The sequence below is a fragment of the Macrobrachium rosenbergii genome, chromosome 30 (genome assembly GCF_040412425.1).
Source record: "Macrobrachium rosenbergii isolate ZJJX-2024 chromosome 30, ASM4041242v1, whole genome shotgun sequence".
Classification (NCBI taxonomy): domain Eukaryota; kingdom Metazoa; phylum Arthropoda; class Malacostraca; order Decapoda; family Palaemonidae; genus Macrobrachium; species Macrobrachium rosenbergii.
The window spans coordinates 24,996,946-25,013,328 of NC_089770.1; positions in this window are offsets into that span (position 1 = coordinate 24,996,946).

Here is a 16,383-nt window from a genome sequence, read left to right on the forward strand (position 1 = left end):
TAAAATAGCAAGTTAGGCTGAGAAACAGGGTTTTAAAATCTCTGTAAGCAGGACTACTGCTGTCCACTTCTGCCGGATCAGGAGAACACATCCTGATCCTGAACTTTATTTGTATGGCCGTAGAATCCCATGTGTAGAACAAGCATGCTCCTTAGGCCTAGTTTTTGACAGTAGAATGACTTGGGTCCCCCATATCAAACATATAAAAGCAAAGTGCCTAGAAGCTCTACACATCTTGAAAGTGCTGTCTCACACCAATTGGGAGCTGATAGAAATCGTATACTAAAGCTTCATAAAACCTTAATCTTATCAAAGCTGTCATATGGTTGTGAAGTATATTCTTCAGCTTCTTCATCGAACTTAAAAATTTTAGATTCTGTTCATCATTCAGGTATTCGTATAGCCACAGGAGCTTTCCATTCATCACCAATATCAAGTTTGCTAGTTGATCCAGGAGAAATGCCCCTTGAACTCTTTATCGCCAGTCGTCATTACTTCGATACTAGTTTAGAGTGCAAAGACTTCCCAAATCTCGGGCATTTGCTGTGGCAAACAGAAAGGTTTTTAACGGTTTTTATGATAGATATCCAAGGTAACCTACTCCTTTTAGTTATAGAATTAAAAAGATTTTAGAGGATCAAATATTAGAAAATACCCTTACTCCCTTTTGTGTCTCACTACTCCTGCCTAGAAGCTACCTGCTGTGAAATTCTGCAGGTACTTCAATAGAGCAAAGAGGGATAAATCTGATGAGGAAATGAGGGCAATATTTTTAGAGCTTGCATCAGAGCATATAGATACAAGATTTATATTAACTGATGGTTCCAAATCCAATGCTGGCGTTGGTTATGGAGTTTTTAGTGAATCTTTTAACCGAAGAGGTGGCTTCCTTCAGTTGCTTCAAACTTTACAGCTGAGCTGTATGGCATCTTAGTAGCACTGGAACATATTGCAACACTCCCAGTGTCTAGCTACACAATATTTTGTGATTCTAAAAGTGCCTTACAGTCCCTGGAAGTCTTCAATACTGATCATCCCTTAGTGTTGAAGATCTTGCAGTGGATCTTCTTGCACCATTATAGAGGAAGCATTGTTTCTTTTTGTTGTGTTCCTGCCAATGTGAACATATCGGGAAATGAAGAGGCAGACCAGCTAGCCAAACTAGCAGCACAAACTTTGATACCGAGAAAATGCCCCGTTCCATACCGTGATACATTCCATGATATGTGGAAATCCATCCAGCATTTATGGGCACTTAAGTGGGACAGAGTAGGCCCCAATAAAATGAAAGAAATCACTTGTCAGACACACCCTTGGAAATATGACCTAATACCAAGGAAGTGGGAGGTTGTATTGCGTAGGTTACTGTAACGACCCGAGTGGGCCGTTATGCAGGTTCTTTAACATACTCAGGACGGGGCTGTCATGACTGATGGCAGATGCAACAAACAAAGGAGGAGAAAACAACAAAAACAATAAAGTAAGCTTAATATTAATTTATTAAGGCAAGTATTTACAAGTGAGTCAGGTCTGGTAAAAAGATAAAAACCATAAATACAAAAAAAAGCCAAAAGGCAGCACTAAACAAAATCAAGTTAAATAAACAAAAAGTAGCTTTAAAAAAAAAGGCAAAAATAAACAACAGCAGGCAGAAAAAAAAATACCAAACATACGACCTCCATCGGGGCACCAAGACAGCCCTCAGCTGTGCAACAGGGACAAAAACCCACCAACCAGAAAACCCCGATGGAGACGTCAGGACAGCCTCACTCTGTCATCAAAGATGAGCAGCTCGTGGTCACACGACTACTCATGGTCACACTCCACCTCTCGTCGTGCTCCACTTCGTAGGCGTGCTCCAATTTGCTGCTCAAAAACTCGACCAACGTCGACTCCAAAAACTGCCTGCTGCTGCTGCCACAGCCTCTACCTTCGCTGCCCTACCAGACCCGACTGACGAAAGAAAAACGGCAGCCCACCAATGAGAACATCAAAACAAAAAAAAACTTGAAGGTAAGGAGGCAGCAATCCACAAAAGGGAACGAGCGGGGAACCAGCAGTTCCCGCAAAACCATCACTTAACGTGACACCTCCCCACCTATAAAAAAAAAAAAAAAAAAAAAAAAATTTTTTTTTTTTTTTTTTTACACTCATGCTCCCCTCCAATGCCGTAACAACCCCGCCAGCCAAAACAGAGCCATCCTGTCACGGTCGCCATTGTAACGACCCGAGTAGGCCGTTATGCAGGTTCTTTAACATACTCAGGACGGGGCTGTCATGACTGACGGCAGATGCAACAAACAAAGGAGGAGAAAACAACAAAAACAATAAAGTAAGCTTAATATTAATTTATTAAGGCAAGTATTTACAAGTGAGTCAGGTCTGGTAAAAAGATAAAAAACTTAAATACAAAAAAAAGCCAAAAGACAGCACTAAACAAAATCAAGTTAAATAAACAAAAAGTAGCTTTAAAAAAAAGGCAAAAATAAACAACAGCAGGCAGAAAAAAAAATACCAAACATATGACCTCCATCGGGGCACCAAGACAGCCCTCAGCTGTGCAACAGGGACAAAAACCCACCAACCAGAAAACCCTGATGGAGACGTCAGGACAGCCTCACGCTGTCATCAAAGATGAGCAGCTCGTGGTCACACGACTACTCATGGTCACACTCCACCTCTACGTCGTGCTCCACTTCGTAGGCGTGCTCCAATTTGCTGCTCAAAAACTCAACCAACGTCGACTCCAAAAACTGCCTGCTGCTGCTGCCACAGCCGCTACCTTCGCTACCCTACCAGACCCGACTGACGAAAGAAAAACGGCAGCTCACCAACGAGAACATCAAAACAAAAAAAACTTGAAGGAGGTAAGGAGGCAGCAATCCACAAAAGGGAACGAGCGGGGAACCAGCAGTTCCCGCAAAACCATCACTTAACGTGACAGTTACGCATTGGCCATACGCGTTTAACTCAGGGCTATGTGATGAATGGGGAGAATGAGCCCTTCTGTGACGATTGCTTAGTTCCGCTGACTGTTAGGCATTTGCTAGTTGAGTGTCCCAGTCTAGTGGAACTTAGGAATCGTTTTTTATCATATAACAGTGAAGCAGGTGGTAATTATAGCATTTCAAAACTGTTAGGAGAAAGTATATGTATTAATAACGTTATCTCTTTTATCAGAGAAGCTGGTCTTTTCAAATATATCTGACAGCTGTGCTGTCTTAGTATATTCTTTTTTTTTTTTTTTCTTAAGTTATACTTTTTTATTGGATCAGATTTATTAATAGCTCTTTTTAGCAGAAATTTATTTATTTTAGTTATAGTTTTCTTTTTCGTTTTTTTAATCAAATTTATATGTAGTTCTTTTTAGAAGAATTTTATCTTTAATTTTGTTTAACATATAAAAGTGAAAAAGATCACATTTGGTATTGGGCGTCAGTTACCATGGTAGTGTGATGCCAGATAACCCACAATCAAACAATCATTTGCCCATAACATGATTAGGGTGGGGATGATTGTGTTCTTGTAATACTCTCAGTCCTAGCAAGCGGGTTTGGCTTACAATTGGGCAGCTCTAATCATGTTTTGCCATCTCCTGTCGGGTAGGGTAGGGAGACGGACATTTGGGAGCCAGCTCTCAATTTGTGCCATTGGTGGAAGAATAAACTCCATGAAAAGCTGATGATATATTTTTAAGGTTTTAAGGTTAATTTTTTTTCTGCCTCTCAAATCTGTATGATAAGTAAAAATAAAGATTCGAGTACCCTTGGACCCTTTGATGGTACCGACTCGAGACAGTTGACGACTAATGGAACCTCCTCTGACAAACTTTTAGGAAAATCTTAAAAAAAGCCGAAGTGTAATTACACTGGAACCCTATGCTCCAGTATAGAGCAAACCTAAAAAAGTAAATATTGTCTTGACCCACCCTTGACTCACTTCGACTCCGTCTTTGGGAGTGAAAGTTGGCCAAGTTTCTAACCTTAGAAACTGACTAAAAAATATCAGCACTCAACTTGGAAAATTATTTATTGAGCAGACACTCTACGACTGAAATGTCGTTTAGATAGATGAAAGAAAAGACATGGCGCATAGAAGCCACGACAAAAGTCAGTCTGAAAATTATTTATCAATAAAAAATGTAGATAACATAAATATATATATATATAAAAAATTATGCTATGAACAGTATTCAGGGTACCATTGTACATTCTGAGAATAATCACGAGCCAGTTGGAAAGAATATACTATTAGACTCACTTAAAAAGAAATACCCAAAAGTACTGGATTGTGAACTATATGATCTACTAAGTAGACAGATGAGTAAACAAATATTAAAAATCGCAAAAATTAAATTTGAAGGTCAAGCTCTACCTCAGAAAATGAAAATTTTAGGTAAAACCAGAAAAGCAAGACCATATGTCCCAAAACCACTATAGTGTCAAAATTGTTGTAAAGATGGATATGCGAAAAAAATATTGTCGAAATGAACCTGAGTGCGCGTATTGTGGATGTGAAGAACATGCTACACAGTGTAAGCGCAGTGAACCAAAGTGTATAAAATGTGGGCAAGACCATCGTGCAAGGTCCAAAGAATGTATGTACTATATATATATACAATACAGAGTTAAAAATATTACAGGAAAGAACTGGAATGACTGTAAAAGAAGCTAAATTAGAAATGAAAGTGAGAGGAATTCAAGATCCGGGTAAGAAACGATCATATTCTTCAATAACAAGAACCAATAATGAAACAAAAACGCCTACAAATAGAAATAACGTAGCACAGAAAAGTAAATCTCAAGAAGAAATTAATGCTTTAGAAATAAAAACTAAAATGGGAAAGAACAAAGAAACAGGTACAAATGAGATGGATAATATTATATCCAATTCATTTGAAATATTAATGCAAATAGGAACACAGGAGGATGCTACTACGGAAGTAAAAAAGGCCTTTGGAGAGAACGCCACCCAAATCGAAGAAACCAACTATTATTAGAGAAACATCGGTTAAACCAAAGGTTAAGGATAAGAAACAAGAACAAAAACATAAACAGCTAAGAATATACCTTTATCTCCTCAAATAATAGTAAAACCAATGAAGACAGATATACAAAACACTAAAGAAGTGGAAGAGAACCATACCATGGATGATAATGATTATGTCAAGGGAGAAGAGATTACTCCATCTAATGTAATTAGTACAAGAACAAATGAAAAAAGAAATATACATGATAATACATGTGGATGTAATGATTTTCATTGAATTATGCAATTATAACAAAAACAACCAAAGATGGTTTAACAAACACTATAAGAAATTTTATGAAATATAGAAAAAAAGAAACAACTGATATGAGCACCCATGAAAAAGGTTGCATGTGCATTGAGCACTTAATATATCATAAAGAAAAACAAATGAATATCCTGAGTAAATTATTGGAAAAATCCAAGTTGATAATACAAAAATAAGAAAGCAAAACTCGACCACTATAACATAATATTTTCAGTAGCTATATTACACAATGGAATGCAAATGGTCGACAGATCAGAGTACACCTATGAGAAATACAAAGGTTACTAAAAGAATGCGAACCAATGATATTATGTTTACAACATGTGATCAAATCAGTATGAACAATAGGTAAATATACCTTAGCATGAACATCACGAGAGGAAGAAGGAAATTTAGGTAAAGCCATATATGTACATAACGAAGTAGTTTATGACAAAGTGCTTGTAAACATAACTGACTTGCAAATATCAGGTATTAAAATCCGAATAAAAAACGATAATAATGTAATTTATAATTTATACAACCAGCCTAATAAAAATTACGACATTGACAAACTTAAAGAATTACTTAACAATGCCAAGGAACCTAAATTAATAGTAGGTTATTTTAATGCTCACAACTCAATATTGGACTATAATTGTACAAACTCAAATAGAGCAGGAAGTAAACTAGAAGAATTTATGGACTCAAATGACATGTGCTGTATAAATGATGACGAAGTCAACACATATTTTCCTCAGTAGACTTAACTCTATGTACCTGAAATATGGTTGACAGATTAGATTAGAATACTGTAGATGACTTGCACACCAGTGATCATTTCCCAATGTGAATTTCCTCATTACAAATTGATCCTTCAAAACATGTCGCTCACTATAACATTTATAAAGCAGATTGGGAGCGATATGAAATGCACACTAAGACCATCCCAACATTTGAATATTTAAATGACCATAATGAAACTAATAAATTTCTTGTTGATTTCATTAAAAATGCTGCTGATAAAGCAATACCAAAATCAAAACCTCGTCCAAACATGGTCTGATAACCTAACTGAAATAATGAAAATTAAACACTCAATAGGGAGACGACTAGATTATTTAAATAAAAAAATTCAACAAAGTGCATAAACATTACCGATATTAGAAGAGCTTTTCAAAAAATGATTATATTATTACTAGAAGTTGATATATTAAAACCGCTCTACAACAAATTATCTGCAAAATTAAAAAAAATAAGTAATTCAAGGAATAATAATTTCATGGAAGAAATATGTGTCAGATCTCCCTAATAAGACTTCCAAACAAAAATAAGGAAAAAAACCTGGAAAATGAATGGTTCCCACTATGAATAAAATAAGAATTTGCGCTCGCTTAAAATACTTATCAAAAAGTTACTCTTATACCCCAGAACACCATAGACAAAATACAAAGAACTTATAACCCGAAAAGGTCTACATTACGTAATCTACACAGACGTGTCTAAATCACAATACGACGTGGGATATGTAGTAATATCCCAAGAAAAAAGTATCAATTCTCTCTACCTGATAATGCCTCAGTATTCACTGTAGAGTTATGTGCAATTGCATCAGCCACAGAAATACTTAAAGGAACACCATTCAAGAATTTTGTGATTTTCAGCGACTCGAGAAGCGCTATAGAAGCTATTTAAAGTTATAACCCCAAAAATAATATTCTGCAACGAGTTAAGTTTTAACTCTGTAAGTTATATAATAGTGAAGAGTATAGAAATATATTGGATCCCTCCCTCTATAGGGATCAAAGGAAAAGAAGAGGCTGATAAAATAGCCAAAGAATCAACCCATATGACAAGATGAAATGTAAATATCCGTGTTAATGATTATGTAACACATAAAAATACGTATTATAAAAGAAAATGTCAAAATATATGGAATAAAGAACAAAGTAATAAATTAGAATAAATAAAACTTAGTGTTGGAAAGTGGAGTTCATCAAACCAAAAAGAGAGACATGCGAAAGTAATTCTGACACGTCTCCGAATAGGCCATTCTCGTCTGAATGCTCACAGTGTAAAGCAATGCTGACAATTAAACACTTATTTTGTGAATGTTTAAAGTATAATCAGCAGCGAACATCAAGTTTTGGAAATAAATCGATGAGTGAAATTTTGTCGGAAACTTCAACATTTGAAATTAATCCAATTATAAAACTTTTTGAAACATTCTAGTTCGATAATTCTTCGGGCCAGCCCTGTGAGAGCTGATAATCAGCCCAGCGGTCTGGTAAAACTATTTTAAAAATAATGATAATAACCGACAATGAGCTGTTATGATGTTTTGTTACTGAATTTGGACAATCAAGAAAAAGACAGTAGGGTAAGTAATCTTAAGATTTACGTAAAACAGTAGTTATTAACAAAAGCAACCCTAAGCAGTACTCCTATTCTCTTATCATGTTTTCTCGTTTGCTATTCATTGTCTGTGATAGAAACATATGCTTCGATAAGCCGTTTTCATCGGTATGGCTTTTTTGGAGATATAGTGAACAATTGTATGGTTACGTCCAAAATGAAAATCAAGAAAAAATAATGAAAAATGGATTTTACAAAATTTTGATTATGTATTTTAAAAGGATCATTTCTACGTACATTTCTAACAGCATCATGTAATCGTAAGAAATTCATTTCTCTTGTCATTTACGGTGCATGGATAAGTTTTTCTTCTCTGAGAGATTCGTTCCCTCTCCCATTTCGTATGTTTCCTAGGAATATTATTTTCCTGCAAATTTTATCCCAGTACCTTACCATAAATACGCTTCTGCTTGTTGCTTTTTGCTGTCTGAAGTCAATAACTCCTGATTATGCATTATGCTTACTACTCTTGTGCTTTTTAAGCCTAATCGCTCGTTTATTTCTTTCTGTAACCAATTCCCGTTTCCCCAAAATATTCAACACCATCACCTTCTGGCGCATTCCATTTCCCCTACATCACTTTGCCGCCTCCTCCTCCTCCTCCTCCTCCTCCTCCTCCTCCTCCTCCTCCTCCTCCTCCCTCCTCCTCCTAGCATACGTTCCACAGTTTGACATAGCAATTTTTTTGGCTGTCGTCTCCCACATTATTTTTAAGTGAGGCCGGGAAAAACCTTTTAAAATTTCAGGTTCCCAGAATTTAGTTGTTGTATGTCTTCATGATATCTCGGTATCGGGGACCTCTCAGTTTGTATCCTGCTTGTACTGCATTTTATGCTCACAAAAAAAGAAACAAATAGCGTTTTATTCTTTTAACTGAAAACTTTTTGAGTGTAGGTTTTTATGCTCACTGCTTCATGTTATCTTTTATGTGTTATGTATAACTCCTCTATGATAATGCATCAGGATTGCTTGCTATTTTTTCTATATTAATCACGTAAGTTCACTGTATAAATCATGTAAGTTCACTGAAAAAATCGGTTTCATAAAACACACACATATATATTTATATGACTTTTTTGTTTCCATACAATAATTATCCAGGTTCTTGTCATCCTTTAGCAATCAGAACTTACTGGATAAATAGCCTTATGTGTTTGACCACTCGTAGAACAATCAGTGACATGAAAATTACTCAAAAATGGTAAAAATAGTCTGAACTAGAAACTGAATTGTTAATACAAATTTGCAAAAACAAGGTACCCGAAAAGTCTAGTTAAAAGAAACGAACACATTTACTGTAAAAAATCATGAAAAACGCACCGACAGCTGTCACACAAAGGAAGAGAACAACTCTCGCACAATTACGAGGTAGTCGAAAGGAAAGACAGAAACAAAACGTAAACCCAAACGTAATTGATAACCTTAAACCTAATTAACAATATGTATACAATATGAATATCGATATTTACACTTGAATCCTATAAAAAAAAATACAGCAGATCACAGGAACTTGGGTACACAACTTTTCAAGGGCCGGCAAAACTCCAGCAGAATAACTGCTTGACGATCATCCCAGCCAGTGCAGAGAGAGCGAGAGCTGTCCTTTACAGTAATTCAAAGCCAAGAACGGTGTGGCTTCGTAGGCCCTGCCACGGCTGAAGTAAATAAACGAGTCTCCATAAAACGACCCGTAAACCTGTATAACACTCCAGCACCCATACCAAAAATTTTACATGCAAATAAACAAAAAACTCATGGGTGGATTGTCAAAAATACATACCAAATAAATGATGAAAATGATTAAAACTTAAGTAAACTGTTCGTTCCCGAATTAAGAGAAATACAAAAATCATGAGTTACTCTACTTTTTTAAACAAAACAAAAGGTCACGAGTAATTTACTGAGCAGAAATATGACTATTATATATATATATATATATATATATATATATATATATATATATATATATATATATATATATATATATATATATATATATATATATATATATATAATTTTACCACTAGCCAAGCTGCAACCTTAGCAGATGCCACAAACTCAAAGACCACAATAGGGAAAGCAGCCCAGTATAGAAAAAGGAATCCAGGCGTAAACAATGAACAATGTTTATGAGGAGTAACATGTAAAAACCAACAAGATCAAAGATCAAATAGATAAAGAAACGAGACTTACGACGGCCTGCTCATCATAAAAATAATCGTAGATTTTTTACGTAATCTTAAAAATCTTTCCACCGGTTGGTCGCAATCGTTTTAAAGATTATGAAATACTCTTTTGTCATTAAATGTCACTAAAGAAAAGGCAAGATTGTTAGGATTAACTCGATTTATAATACTGTTTGATTTATTGTACAGTTGGAAAGATCTGAATTCAAAGGATGATCAAAATTATAAAATAATTTATTTGACCTTTAATCATTAGCAGTTTTCGTCGATTTAAGATGAGTCAGCTTCCGAAGGCCAGACTGGGAAACTGTATTTAAAACATGTCAGATGAAGGGATAAAACGCATTTCCTCTGGTTAGATAGGTATTCAAGTATCTCGAAAGATTTATCAGTCTACCAGTGTTTTGTGGAACTGAAGACCAGATACGGGTATGTTTCTCAAAACTGATTTTTTGTAGTATGAAAAGACACACAGTTTTAAATGAGTTGCATGGATGTCAGAGTGAAGGGATAAAACGCATTTCCTCTGGTTAGATAGGTATTCAAGTACCCTGAAAGATTTTGTCAGTCTACCTGTGTTTTGTGGAACTGAAGAACAGATGATACGGATATGTTTCTCAAAACTGATTCTTTGTAGTATGAAAAGACAGAATTTCACATGAGTTGCATGGATGTAAGGAAACATTATCACTGAAAAGGTCTAGGTGCATGCGTTCGGTTACCCAGTGTCCTAGACCTGATAGAAATGAAACAGATTTGTATTATCGTAATATTTCATAATTTTGACCATGCGGCAGTTTTGCATAGATCTAGTTATGAGATTCATCAACCACATATATACACGCAGGGATTGGTTATTTGCAAATAAAATAGCGTCATCAAGAGCAACAAGTTTGTTTTCAAGTCCATTCTACATATTGTTAAAATATAATACCAAGAACTACTCTCATAACTCCTATCTGTCTAAATTTGACAAAAATGACCTCATGAATATCACGGTCAAAAGGGCCACTAAAGTCAAAACCTATCAGACGATATTGATGGCTAGAATCAGAAGATTATACGGCGCTGGAAGTTGTAAGAAGTGCATCACAAGCATCAGGCCTACGTGAAAACCAAATTGCTGTTTAGGAAACTCGTGACTCATATCAGCATAAATGAACAATCAGATGTTTTGCCAACAAACGTTCACCTCAGATGATATGGGAGTTATAGAAACTGGATGGCATTTGGCAGGGTATAAATTGTTAGTCTCACATCAAGCTAATTAAGCAGAATTAATAGCCCGTCAACACACATAATACATACATGCACACTATACATACACACACAAATAAATAAATATATATATGTATATATATATATATATATATATGTGTGTGTGTGTGTGTGTGTGTGTGTGTGTGTGTGTGTGTGTGTGTGTGTTATGTAGCTGTATGTGTGTTGCTGTACTAGTAATTATGCTTAATTTGCTTGATGTGGGACTGACAACTTGTAACCCTTCGCTTTAGTAATTATAATTCATTGGCTTTACATAAATCAAAAGATGATGACTGTCCATTTATGCAGGTATTAATAGTGGATGACTTTGATAAAGATTTAAAGATTACGATGAAATTTACCCAACAGCCATAAAGCACTAAACTGAATTCCTTAATCCGATAACTAAAATTTCCAAGAACGTGGTAAAAGGTCCAACTTCCACTTAACCATTTTTTAACGTCGCTCGTCTCTTATGATAGTTTAAGGAGATGAAATTTTATGGCCCTCGTATGCGGGCTTATTCTTTACTTTTCCCTTCCTCCCGGCAAGGTAATATTTGCCTTGAGCCTCGTAGTTTATTGGGTTGTGTGAAAAGACACAGCTAAGGCCCGGGTGAAGTACAGACAAGGGAAAGGATATTGATGGCGTTATGCAAGAGTTTCCCTTGGGTGTGTGGTTGAAATTTAGTTGGCATGCCTATGTAACGTATAAGATAGTATCCGTGTATGCGTATATGTATGTATATATGTATGTATGTATGTATGTATGTATGTATGTATACAACACTGGCTGTACATTACACAGGATGCCAACTAAATTTCAACCACATTCCCAAGGAAAAATCTTGTATAACGACATCAGTATCCTTTATATCACATATAGTGTGTGTAGATTGATATTTTTGTATGTACTGTATGTATGTGTGGGTGCGTAGATTTATAAACTTTAACAGGAAGCCTTTTTCCTTAAAAAGGTATTTTCTAGGCTTTCAAGGTCTTCCTCTCTTCCTCCCCCTCGTATCAGCGCCGAATTACACACTCATTTCATCACCCTATTGCTTTCGTTCTTTCCACATTGCTAACCCATCCCAGCGAAATTTTTGAAATTATTTCACTTACGCTAGACTTTCTGCTACTTCTATGCATGTCCAAAGTTCTCTCCGTTTAAAGGGTTAAAGGTCACTCGTGGACAGCATAGGCAAATACATATTTATATGAACGCAGGATATTTCAAGCTCAAAATCTTATTCACAGCATATAAATTTACTGATACATTCTACTTTTGACTGCTTCAGGAAACAATAGTTTATTATAAAACCACTTACAACTGGAATGGCCATCCGATGGCGCAAGTCGACTCTTGGAAGGACTGCAATTTAACTACTGATGGTTGACGATTAAAGAAAAAGGAGAAAATTACCTTAACAGATTTAGTAAAATGTCACTTGGTTCAAGGTTTCGATATCCCTGTTTTAGCAAAATATTTCGAGAACTAATGGTCGTATTTTGATGTAATTAGGTGAAAATATTTGTGGGATGGCCTTTTGGCAGTAGTGAAGCCAGATAAATTAAATGATTAAATCAAAGAAGGGAAGAACAAGGCTCACTCTCTTTGAAGGTTTGGTATAATTTCTAAGACTAAAAGTCGTTAAATCCTTTTTCATAACCACATGTTGAATTTCAGGAGGTGTCGACTATCCATTGAATTCCTTCACCACGTTCGCTTCAAAAGTAGTACGTTAGTTTTCACAAAAACAAACAGGCAAATGAGACCTTTGGCCCAGGTAATATGAGGTTTAAACAAAAAAGTCGTGGTGCCCAGGCCTAGCTTTACTTCTGTCGACCACTGTCAGGAAATGTGTCATTTAGTTTACTGTTCCAGCATAGTTTGGAATGATCTTTTCTGCATATGCGGAGCGCACTTTCTTGGGGATCCACAGGGGTGTTCATACCTATTGTTTTCAATTATCTGGATAATCAGTGATCAGAGAGGACCTCTCTCCATTTACGGACCAAGAGAATCTTTTTCATCATAATATAGTCAGTCAGATAGGTATGTTTTTGCTTCCAGTTCTTTTACGCTTGAAACAGCTTTTTGTCCTCTCTCTTTCTCTCTCCTTTTTTTTTTTTAAGAAAACGGAGGACAGCAAAAATTAATGAGGATGAGACAAAGTCCGGACACCGATGCTTTTTTTCTTTGAACATTCAAATTAAGATATTTCGTGATAAATTTTAAACTTCAGTATTTTATGTATTTGGTTACAGGTACAGTGCCAAGAACATTCAATAACTGGTAAAGAATGATCGCCTTAACTTTGTGTGTTTTTTTGAAATTTTATAGATCATTCGCATTTGCTGAAAAGACAAATGGAGATTGATATCGGAAGAACGGGGAAAAGGAACTTTAGTGGTAAAATAAAAAATTAGTTTAGAAATAATCCAGAATCTTTAATTATTGTGAAGAACGACGTTCATTGCATGTTTAATTAGATTTACATATAACTGATAGAAAACTAAGAACAAATTTTCTTACGAGAGAGAGAGAGAGAGAGAGAGAGAGAGAGAGAGAGAGAGAGAGAGAGAGAGAGAGAGAATTTCTCTTTCTCCACAATCCCCCTCAGTAACCACTCGAAGAAAACACTGGAAGCAATTTACAAAGGTTTCAGCGTCCGACCTTCAGACGATAAAAGTGTTTACACGTCTCACTTTAAGCTGATTTCGGTAACCTCCACAGGCTGATCCTGTCGCACCATATTTGTGCAGTCTTAACTAAAAAAAAAAAAATATTTCGTTCAGGAGTTAGAGACTTTCGTTCAGGAGTTAAAGAGAGTTGTACGGAAGTTGGGGAAGAGAGAGGGAAGACTCAAAATGCTTAAACAGAAAACAACATAATTTGGAAACACGTGAACTAATAATGCAGTCAAGATGACATTTAGTCTCTGAAGTTATTTGTTGCAAGGTGTTCAAATCTTTACAAAAATTCTTGTAAAAATGACAGGAAAAGAAAATCAAATGGTCCAGAACACAAAGGAAGAAATAAAAAAATAAAAGCAATTTTCTTAATCATTCAGCCATGTTTATACACCTGGCGAATTAGGAGAGAAGACGGCTCACTATCAAAAAATAAGTGAAAAATGAAAGAAAGCTAAACTCCTGTCAACGTCAGGTGGAGGAAGAAGAGGAGATCATTGGTGTTTATGCAAGGGATTTGAAATGAGAAAAAGTAAAGGAAACCAGAAAAACGCTAATTGGAGAAGTGTCAACAGGGAAATCACTGTGACAGCAAAATAATTTAGTTTACTCATGGCCAGACTAACTCTTTCACAAATGTCAAGTCGAGATGGGATTTATAGATGTGTGGCAGACAATATTTATATCATTATACCGCTTTTGGTCTTTTATATCCTTTTGTATTAATAGAAAACTGATTACTTCTCCAGCGAGGGTGACGATAACGATCACCTGGAAGCCCCAGAACCCACTAAGACTTAGTGAGTCCTGGGCCGGTCTTACGAATGACTTGGACGCGTCTTATGAAGATTTTTGTGTCTGTTAATCTATACAAAGCGTTATGCACATATTAATTACTCGACTGTATTAGTTCTCAGCCAGGAAGGAGGAATGCCTTGGCTAATTACCGACATCCTACAAGAATTGTGCAGGCTTCTCTTAAAGACGAGAAAAAAAGCGCGGGTGTATGGTAAGTTATTATTTAACATGAAATTATTAAGACATTTTACTTTGGCAAACACGTCTTAGAAGGCAGACCCAAGCAGTATTTGTTTACCAACGAAACCAGAATTTCAAAGAGAATCAAATATGTTATGTGGACGGAAAATGTCTTAAGATTTTTAAGTGGTAATCATCTTGCCCTCTGTAAAGACCATAGTCTTTCCTTGATGAATATTTACTGATTTAATGATTTAACTTGAACGTAAAGGCAGTAACGTTAGTGTCTGCTCTGAAGTCATTGCAGTACTGTATACAGGACCATTGAAGATGGACATGGAAATATAAAGACTCAATAGTAAGTGTTCAGTCAATTTTCCACTTCGGGTGCCATCATGGCTCCATGCCGCTTGCACCAACCTGCTGTTATTTTTGCTAGTAGTCTAAACGCTGCCATGTTTTTTCCTACAAGTCTGGTGGTGTAACTTCTACGTCAGCCCACCTGTTTCATCTTGTCTGGAATGGCCATGAGTTTGTAAGTTTTCAATGCAGAGTTTAAAAGTCTGAAATAGAAGTAATTGTTACATTTTTCTCAAGTCAGTGATTCATCAGGATCATTTTCAGTAATTTAACATACATTCACACCTTTAGGTTCCCAATAGTTTGTATGGACTTCAAAACATCTCACCCTCTCACCTGAAAACAGCCCTTTACAGTCTTGAAGCCGTATTACATTAATTTGAGAATTAGCGATGAAAGCTGAATTTCTTGCCATTTATAACATTTCATGTACAAATGATTAAATTAAAAAAAATTGTTTTGAAAGTTTACAGAGGTTTACTTTCTACACCTCATCCAACCAGACCAACAAAATTAATCCATAGAGCATGATCAGTGCCATAATACAAATTACAGTAAACTTGTGTTTGATTAACTAATCAGTTTTTTTTAGTAATTAAAGAATGGGACAGGTAACCAAGTGCCCTTTTCAAGCCCTAGTCCGAAGGCAACTATCAGTTTGCAATGAAAAAACTTAAACTAGGCTGCTAACGTATGATGTTTCCATGTAGCTTCATGAAGGGGGCGCTGACCCCGTAAATATAAACGCCTAAAATATAATGTCATATAGATTTTTTTTTCCACAGACACTAAACTAACGGGCAGCCCAATGCTCTTCCAAGGCCTAACCAAGGAAAGAAGAGAAGAAGGGGAGGAAGGAAAGTGGAAGTGATAGGCCTGTTGTCTGAATTGTGGAAGATTATAGTAGTTTCCAGGATAGAAGCCGGAAAGAGTTCCCGACTAGGTTCCGTTTAGAAGGAATAATCCATTTTCATTGGATGATAAATCTCAAATTTGTAATATTTCAACGCAGTTACAGTTCGAAAAAGCTAAATTCTAATGTTTAAAAACACTAACAGTTTGAAAAAACAATCAGCATTTTAATTGAATATCGAGCGTAGTGTATTTTCGCACAGATAAAACAAACCATACATACCTTAGCATGTAGATAGAATACCACCAAATATAGCTAAAACACCATATGTAAATCCAACTCCTGAATCGCATCCTTGCAGAA